This window comes from Heterodontus francisci, unplaced genomic scaffold, assembly GCF_036365525.1.
Source record: "Heterodontus francisci isolate sHetFra1 unplaced genomic scaffold, sHetFra1.hap1 HAP1_SCAFFOLD_286, whole genome shotgun sequence".
NCBI lineage: Eukaryota > Metazoa > Chordata > Chondrichthyes > Heterodontiformes > Heterodontidae > Heterodontus > Heterodontus francisci.
In genome coordinates, this window is record NW_027141006.1 from 1970042 (window position 1) to 1980097 (window position 10056).

Below are 10056 nucleotides of genomic sequence, written 5' to 3' on the forward strand. Positions count from 1 at the left end.
CAGCACAGATCCCTGTGGCACACCACTCGTTACTTCTTGCCAACCAGAAAATGACCCATTTATGCTGACTCTCTGTTTCCTGTCAGCTAGCCAATCTTCTATCCATGCCAATATGTTACCCCCGACACCATGAGCTTTTATTTTCTGCAATAACCTTTGATATGGCACCTTATCCTTCTGGAAATCGAAATACAATACATCCACTGGTTCCCCTTTATCCACAGCACATGTAACTCCCTCAAAGAACTCCAATAAATTGGTTAAACATGATTTCCCTTTCAAAAAACCATGTTGACTCTGCCTGATTACCTTAATTTTTTCTAAATGCCCTGCTGTAACATCCTCTGTAATAGCTCCAAACATTTTCCCTTAGACAAATGTTAAGCTAACTGGCCTGTCGTTTCCTGCTTTCTGTCTCCCTCCCGTTTTGAATAAATGAGTTACATTCACTCTTTTCCAATCTAACGGAACCTTCTCGAATCTAGGGAATTTTGGAATATTAAAACCAGCGCATCAACTATCTCACTAGCCAATTCAGGACCTGGCGACTTGTCAACCCGCAGCTCCAATAATTTGTTTAATACCACTTCCCTGGTGATTGTAATTTTCTTGAGTTCCTCCATCCCTTCAATTTCCTGATCGCCGGCTAATACTGGGATGTTATTTGTACACTCAATAGTGAAGACCGATGCAAAGTATCTGTTCAATTCATCTGCCATCTCTTAATTATCCATTATTAGTTCCCCAGACACACTTTCTATTGGACCAACAGTCGCTTTGTTAACTCTTTTCTTTTTAAAATATCTATCGAAACTCTTACTAGTTGTCTTGAAATTCCTTGCGAGCTTTCTCTCATACTCTAATTTTACCTTCCTTATCAATCTTTTAGTAATTCTTTGCTGTTTTTTTATATTCTGTCCAATCTTCTGACCTGCCTCCCACCTTTGCACAATTATAGGCTTTTTCTTTAAGTTTGATAGTATCTTTAACTGTTTTCGTGAACCATGGATGGTGAGTCCCACCTTTGGAACTTTTCTTTCTCGTTGAAATGTATCTATTCTGTGTATTCTGAAATATCCCCTTAAATGTCTGCCACAGCATCTCTATTGACTTATCCCTCAACCTAATTTGCCAGTTCACTTTAGATAGCTCTGCTTTCATGACCTTATAATTGCCCTTATTTAAATTTAAAATACTAGTCTGGGACCCACTCTCCTCTCCCTCAAACTGAATGTAAAATTCAATCATATTATAATCGCTACTACCTAGGGGCACCTTAACTATGAGGTCATTAATTAATCCTATCTCGTTGCACAATGCCAGGTCTAGTATAGCCTGCTCTCTGGTTGGCTCCAGAATGTATTGTTCCAAGAAATTATCCCCAAAACATTCTATGTACTCCTCATCTAGGCTACCTCTGCCCATCTGAATTTTCCAATCTATATGTAGATTAAAATCCCCCATAATTATCACAGTACCTTTCTGACAAGCTGCCATTATTTCTTCCTTTATATCCCATCCGACAGTGTGGTTAATGTTAGGTGGCCTGTGCACCACTCCCACAAGTGACTTCTTGCCTTTATGATTTCTCATTTGTACCCAAACTGCTTCTGCATCCTGATCTCCAGAACTCAGGTCATCCCTCTCTATTACGCTAATACCATCATTAATTAACAGAGCTACCCCGCCACCTTTTCCTAGCTTCCTGTCCTTCCAAAATGCCATGTCACCTCCAATATTCACATCCCAATCTATTTCGCCCTGCAGCCATGTCTCTGTAATGACTATCAGATCGTACTTATTTATTCTATTTGTGCTCCCAGTTCATCTGTTTTGTTTCAAATGCTCCATTGATTCAGATACAGAGCATTTAGTTTTGTCCTTTTATTTTTGTCATCTCTAGCCTTATCTGTCGATTTACTCTTAGATTTGTACATTCTGTCCCTTCCTGTCACAGTCTGTTTATCATTTCCCATATTTATACCTTTCTCTCTTGCCTTGTCTCTCCTCCTTGATTCACCATATCTTCCCAAATTTGATCCCTTGCCCCCACTATTCGGTTTAAAACCGTCTCTACTTCCCTCGTTATGTGGCTCGCTAGAACACCGGCACCAGCACGGTTCAGATGTAGACCGTCCCAACGGTACAGCCACCTCTTTCCACAGTACTGGTGCCAATGCCCCATGAACCAGAACCCACTACTACCACACCAGTCTTTCAGCCGCACATTACTTTCTCTAATCTTATTTGTCCTATGCCAATTTGCACATGGCTCAGGTAATAATCCTGAGATGATTAACTTTGAGGTTCTGCCTCTTAATTTGTTGCCTGATTCCGCAAACTGACTTTGCAGAACCTCTATCCTTGTCCTGCCTATGTCGCTGGTACCGACATGGACCACGACGACTGGATCCTCTCCCTCCCATTGTATGTTTCGCTCCAGCCCTGAGCAGATGTCCTGAATCCTGGCACCGGCAGGCAACACAGCCGTCTGGACTCTTGCTTTTGCTGCAGAGAACAGAGTCAATCCACCTTACTATACTGTCCCCTACTACCACTCATTCCTTTTTTCTCCCTCTTTGAGCCGCAAACACTTACTGCAGACGTGTTTGCCCTGGATCACACTGGCATCCAGGAACTCCCACATGCTGCAGCTGTGACACATCACCTGTCCTGTCATCCTGAACGTGTTTCAATTAACTACTTAAATATTTTATTCAATTATTCATTTAATTGCATATTTTATTAAACTTACCACTAGTTTGTTTACTATTTTAAACGTTAGGACTAAAATTGATCTTAATCACTTACCAGATGCGCATCAAGCAGGTCGGTTCTTCCAAACTAATCAACTACCTGCTTGCCTGTGATATCACAGCTTACCAGATCCTCACCAAACAGCTCCTTCCACTGCACCGAAGAAAGAACCAAATACTGTGTCCTCACCCCAGCGGCTCTCTGTTTCCCTGCTCTCACTCTCCATTATGACATCACTCCTCGTTTTTTTTTTCCCCCTGCTCTGCTCCTGCCGTGCTCCTCTCTCTCTCGCTCTGTCTCCGAATCTGTGCTTTTGGCGCATTTCTTAATATGTTGTTCCGTTGTGCTCCTCTGTTTCTGGTCCAAAATCTGACTCTGGTGGGATTTGAACCCACAACCTTTGAATAGCGTCTTAATCATTATTTAGAAGTCCAACACGCTATCCATTGCGCCACAGAGCCTCACACATTTTTTTTAACATCACTAAGGCCTTTGATCTTGTCAGCAGAGACGGCCTCTTCAAACTGCAATGGAACATGGGCTGCCCTCCTGACCTCTTGGGCATCATCTCTTCTTTCCACGAGAACATGCACAGTTCCATCAGTTACAATGGAGCAACATCAGACGCTTTCAAGATCAGCAGTGGGGTAAAGCAGGGCTGCGCGCTGGCGACAACTCTCTTAGGAACAGAGGAACATAGGAGTAAGCTATTCAGCCCGTCGAGCCTGCTCTGTCATTCAATTCGATCACCTACCTCAAAGCCCCTTTCCCATGCTATCCCCATATCCCTTGATGTCATGAGTATCAAGATTTCTATCAATTTCTGTCTTGAACATGCTCAATGATTGAGCTGCCACAGCCCTCTGGGGCACAGTATTCCAATGATTCACCACCGTCTGAGTGAAGAAATTCCACCCATCTCAGTTTTAAATGGCCTACTCCTTATTCTGAGACGATGTCCTTTGGTTTTAGACTCACCAACCAGGGCAAACATCCTGTCTACATCCACACTGTCACGCCCTGTAAGAATTTTGTCAGTTTCAATCAGATCACCTCTCATTCTTCGAAACTTTAAGGAATACAGGCCCAGTTTCCTCATAAGACAATCCCACCATCCCAGGGATTAGTCTGGTGACATAAAAACAAGAAATGCTGGAACCACTCAGCAGGTCTGGCAGCATCTGTGAAAAGAGAAGCAGAGTTAACGTTTCAGGTCAGTGACCCATCTTCGGAACTGACATATATTAGAAAAGTCACAGGTTATAAGCAAGTGGGGTGGGGGTGGGGCAAGAGATAACAAAGGAGAAGGTGTAGATTGGACAAGGCCACATAGCTGACCAAAAGGTCATGCAGCAAAGGCAAACAATATGTTAATGATGTGTTGAAAGACAAAGCATTAGTACAGATTACGTGTTAATGGACTGAATATTGAACAGCAGGAAGTACAAACCTGAAAATAAACAGTAGGTAAGCAAACTGAACAAACTGAAATGAAATGAAATAAATGCAAAAAAAAGATTAGTCTGTTGACCCTCTGTTTCACCCCCTCTATGGCAAGTGTATCCTTCATAAGATGAGGAGACTAAACTGTACACAATACTCCAGTGCGGATTCACCAAGGCTCTAGACAATTGCAGCAAGACATCTTTACTCCTGTACTCATGACCCCTCGTGTGGGTACAACATACCATTTGCCTTCCTAATTGATTGCTGCACCTGCACAAGAGCTTTTAGTGTCTCAGGAACAAGGACACCCAGGTCCCTTTGGACATCGACACTTCCCAAACTCTCACCATTTAAGAAATACTCTGTCTTTCTGTTTATTCTACCAAAGTGAATAACTTCACACTTATTCACATTATATTCCATGTTCTTGCCCATTCACTTAGCCTCTCCAGGTCCCCTGGAAGCCTCTCTGCATCCTCCTCACAACTCACACTTCACCGAGCTTTGTGTCATCTGCAAACTTGGAAATATTACATTTAATCCCCACATCCAAATCATTTATATAGGTTGTTAACAGCTGTGGCTCCAACACTGATCCTTGCAGTACCCCAGTAGTAACAGCCTGCCATCCTGAGAAGGACCCGTTATTCCTGCTCTCTGTTTTCGGTCTGTTAACCAATTCTCAATCCATATCAGTATATTATCCCAAGCCTATGTGCTCTAATTTTGTTTACTCACCTCCTGTGTGGGACCTTACCAAAGGAAAATACAAATACCACACATCCACTGGTTCTCCTTTATCTGTTCCATAGGTAACATCCTCAAAAATCTCAACAGGTTTTTCAAACCTGTTTTCCTTTTCATAAATCTATGTTGACTCTGCCCAATCATGTCATCATTTTCGAACTGTCTAGTTATCACATCCTTTATAATTGGCATATTCTTCTCCATGCTGCTATTGTACACTTTCAATTACTCAGATATAGGTGTTCACCTGCACATCAGAGCTGACGACAAGCTGTTCAACTTGGCAAGACTGTGCACCAAGAGCAAAGTGGGTAAATTCCTAGTCTGTGAGTTGCTATTTGCTGATGATGCTGTGCTGACATCCCATAATGAAGCTCAGTCACAGCAGCTTGTAGATCGGTTCTCCCTGGCCTGCAAAGAGTTTGGACTGACAATCAGCATCAGGAAGATGAAAGTTACGGGCCAGGACGTAGAGACTCCACTTTCCATCAACATCGACAACCTCAATTTGCAGGTTGTCAACAGCTTCACATACCTTCAATCAACAATCACCAGCAATCTGTCCCTTGATGCTGAAATCAGCACCAGGATTGTCAATGCTGCAGCTGTCATGTCAAAGTTGAGAAGACAAGTGTGAACCGACAGCAAACTGACCGAAAATACAAAGCTCCACGTGTACCAGGCTTGTGTTCTCAGCACCCTCCTTTATAGTAGAGAAGCATCAACAACTTATACAAGCCAAAAAAAGCGGCTGAACAGCTTCCACCTCCACTGCATCAGATGGATACTGGGCATCTCCTGGCAGGACAGAGTGCCGAATGTGGAAGTACACCAGCGTGCAGGGATCCGCAGCATGTTTGCCCTCTTGAGTCAGCGGTGACTCTGTTGACTGGGCCAAATGGATGACGGTCACATTGCCAAATACATGCTCTATGGTGAGCTTGCTATCAGCATGAGATCAACAGGTCAGGGAAAAAAAACAAGTCCTTTGGAGAGGTTTGAGTTAATTCAGGAGAGTGGGCATGGATTTATAAATGGGAGTTCATGCTTGACGAATCTAACTGCATTTGCTGATAAACTATCTGAGAATACTGATGAAGGGAATGCAGCGGATGTTGTTTATATGGATATTACGAAAGCATTTTATAAAGTACCACATAAAAGGGTGGTTAACAAAATTGGGGTTCATGGATTAGGAGGGTCAGTGTCCATTTGGATAGTAAATTGTTTTAAAGACTGAAAACAGCGAGTCATATTAAATGGTTCTTGGTCAGACCGGAGGATAGTCGACAGTGGTGTTCCCCAAGGGTCAGTGCCAGAACCACTGCTTTTTTTGCTAAAGGTAAGTGACTTGGATCTTGGAATACAGAGTAGAATCTCAAAATAAGCCGATGACACCAAACTGGGAGGAGTGGCAAACAGTGCGGATGATATGAACTGCCTGCAACAGGACAGTGATAGGCTAGCAGGATGGGCAGACAGGTGGCAGATGGAATTTAATAGTGACAAGTGTGAGGTGATGTATTTTGGCATAAGGAATAGGGAGAGGCAATATATACTTAATGGCACAGTTATAAAGAGTGTACTGGAATAGAGGGACTTGGGGTTCATGTGCATCAATCTTTGAAGGTGGCAAGACATATTGCGAGAGTGGTTAGCAAAGCATATGGGATCTTGGGCTTTATAAATAGAGGCATTGAGTACAAAAGCAGGGAAGTTATGCTGAACCATTATAAAACTCTGGTTAGGCCCCAATTGGAGTGTTGCTTCCAGTTCTGCTCAGCAGACTTTAGAAAGAATGTGAGGGTCCTTGAGAGGATGCAGAGGCGATTTACCAGAATGGATCCAGGGATGGGGGATTTTAGTTACAAGGTTAGGTTGGAAAAGCTAGGAATATTCAGCCTATATCAAAGGAGATTGAGTGGAGAATTGATAGAGGTGTATAACACCTCCAGAGAACAGGCCATCCTGGACTGGGTATTGTGTAATGAGAAAGGATTAGTTAACAATCTTGTTGTGTGGGGTCCCTTGGGGAAGTGCGCCCATAATATGATAAAATTCTTCATTAAGATGGAGAGTGAGAGAGTTGATTCCGAGACTAGGGTCCTGAATCGAAACAAAGGAAACTATGAAGGTATGAGGCGGGAGTTGGCTATGATAGATTGGGGAACGTTACTTCAAGGGTTGACAGTGGATAGGCAATGGCTAGCATTTAAAGAGCGCATGGATGAATTACAACAATTGTTCATTCCTGTCTGTGCAAAAGTAAAACAGGAAGGGTGGCTCAACTGTGGCTTACAAAAGAAATTAAGGAAAGTATTAGATCCAAGGAGGAGAAATATAAAATGGCCAGAACAAGCAGCAAACCTGAAGATTGTGAGCAGTTTGGAATTTAGCAGAGGAGGACAAAAGGATTGATTCTGAAGGGGGAAATAGAGTATGAGAGTAAGCTAGCAGAGAACATAAAAACTGACTGTAAAAACTTCTCTAGATATGTGTCGAGAAAAAGATTAGTGAAGACAAATGTGGGTCCCTCACAGTCAGAAACGGGGGAATTTATAATGGGGAACAAAGAAATGGCAGACCAATTAAATACATACTTTGGTTCTGTCTTCACAAAGGACGATACAAATTACCTCCCAGAAATGTTGGGGAACATAGGGTCCAATGAGAAGGAGGAACTGTATGAAATCTGTATTCGTCGGGAATGTTTGGGAAATTGATGGGATTGAAGGCCGATAAATCCCCAAGGCCTGATAATCTGCATTCCAGAGTACTTCAGGAGGTGGCCCTTGAAATAGCAGATGCATTTCTGGTCTTTTTTCAAAATTCTGTCGACTCTGGAAGAGTTCAAATGGATTGGACGGTAGTTAATGTAACTCCACTATATAAAAAAAGAGGCAGAAAGAAAACAGCGAATTATATACCGGTTAGCCTGACATCAGTCGTGGGGAAAATGCTGGAGTCCATTGTAAAAGATGTAATAGCAGAGTGCAATAATAACTCGTCTCCACTCCTAGTATTTCTAAATCCCACACATTCACTATAATGTGAACAATTATTTCCTGTTGTGTCTCTCTCAGATTTGTAAACTTCACTGTATTGGAGTGAGGTGACATCTACTGGCGGGAAGCAAGAACTGCAATCAAGCAGCAGAAACTCCACAGTCTGTCAGGGTTAAAGAAACATTGCAATGTGAGGATACAGCGAAGTGGTTTGATTGGGTAGATGGAGACATGATTCCACTTGTGGTGGTGTCTGAAGCAAAGGCCAGAAATACAAAATTGTCATTAATAAAAGAAATGAGGAATTCATGAAAAATGTAGTAACGTAGTGAATGGTTAGAATGTGGATAGAATAGAAAGTGAGATTGGATGGACAGAAGCAGTCTGAAAGGATGGCTGAAACAAAAGGTGAGTGCCCAGAAACGTTAACTGTGTTTCTCACAGCACAGATGCTGCCAGAGCTGCTGAACATTTCCAGCACTTTCTGTTTTTATTTCAGCATTTGCAGGATGTTGCTTTGATCTGAAAAAAAAATGGATGATTGGCTGGGGGGTTGCAGTGAAATTCCACAGCAGCTAAAGAAACCTGACTGGTCAGTGGCTCGTTGGTCTACGGGTATGATTCTTGCTTAGGGAATGTGGTTGATTAACATGTTAGAAATCCAGGGTTCTAATCCCAGATGAGCCCTGGCCTGCTGGCATTTTTAGATTAAGGTTGTCTATTGGTTTCAGCCTTGCAGAAGCTGGAATTGACTTCCAAACAGAGCTGGCATGAGGACCAGACAACTGGATTCAAAGAGCTTGTCGACAAAATTGCAATTAACTAAATGTACAGATAGCCAAGTGGGAATATAAAGTTGTTGCTGTAATTGTGACCTGACTCCAAAAACAACAGGACTGGGTTCTGGACTGGAATGGAATGGAATTCTTCAGTGTTTCTTCTGTTTGGCTTGCATTGACTCATCGATTTTCTTGTTTTTCACTTTGTCGATGCCTTTGAATAATTGTGGATCCTTCTTCAGGGTGTCTTCTTTCACCAGGTAGTTCTGACCTCTGATGATGTTGATTGTAATCAGCTTCAATTCGCTGATAGTTTTGGAAGTGAGCAGATTTCCTTTGCTTGAGTCTACAACATGGAACTCAGTCTGACATGTGGACCCATGGGAGGATTTGAATGCCATCCCTGCGTTGGAGTTGCATCCATCCAATAAGAGACCGAGTAGAAGTGACAGTTCTGTCAGTCGAATATGAGACTTTTAATGGCAGGGTTGTGAGTTTGAGTGCCATTCTGTTTTTCCCTTTTTAAAGGCTTCATGAGCAGAGAGTACAGGGAGTGTTTGAAATGAGCAAGTCTCGCTTTGATTCAGGACTCTTACCTCTCAGCAGCATCTCACTATGAAAGATTGAATTTGATCTCATTTCATTCTCAGCTCGGGGTCTGTGCGGCTCAGTGGCACTTCTGGCTGTCTCCCGCTTCACAATCCATCAGTACTGAGAAAGCAATGGGGAATATTCCTCACATGTTGTGTTGTTTAATTTTTTGGAAAACTTGAATGTATGTATTTTCTTCCAAAACAAGAACAACAAGCCACTGTTAATGTAGGGCTGAAATAGCTCAGTTGGGAAAGCGTTAAACTAAACATCTAAAGGTTCCTGGTTCAATCCCGGCTTTCAGCAATTTTGCTTCCTGATGCGTCCCTTGCCATGGTTCTGATTTTCCGGTTGCACAATTTACTGTGAAATTATTTACCAAGCACCAGTGGATTGAATTTGAGAAACAACACAGAGTCATTTACAGCACAGAAGGTGGTCATTTGGCCTATCACGTCCATGCTGGATGTCCCCGGAGCAATCTAGTCAGTTCCACTCACCAGCTCGGTCCCTTTCCTCCTGCAAGTTTCTTTCCTTCAAGTATCCATCTAATTTCCTTTTCAAATCATTGATTGTCTCTGCTTCCACCACACTCGTGGGCCAAGACCCACAGCATAAAAAATTCCACATCATCAAGGATGGGAAATACTTATATCATCTATATTTGCTTCTTCTCTCTTTCTATGAGAATAGACTGACAGTCAACATGAAAGGAAACCCAAAAATCTTCG

At 42.5% G+C, this 10056-nt stretch overlaps 2 non-coding genes across 2 annotated transcripts; one reads left to right on the forward strand and one right to left on the reverse strand.

The window, feature by feature from the left end:
* Window positions 1-3127: 3127 nt before the first annotated feature.
* Window positions 3128-3218, reverse strand: trnar-ucu (transfer RNA arginine (anticodon UCU)). Its single transcript is given in 2 exon segments — window positions 3128-3163; window positions 3182-3218. It is a non-coding gene; the product is annotated as a tRNA-Arg (tRNA).
* Window positions 3219-9558: 6340 nt separating this feature from the next.
* Window positions 9559-9631, forward strand: trnaf-aaa (transfer RNA phenylalanine (anticodon AAA)). Its single transcript has one exon. It is a non-coding gene; the product is annotated as a tRNA-Phe (tRNA).
* The last annotated feature ends 425 nt before the right edge of the window (window positions 9632-10056 follow it).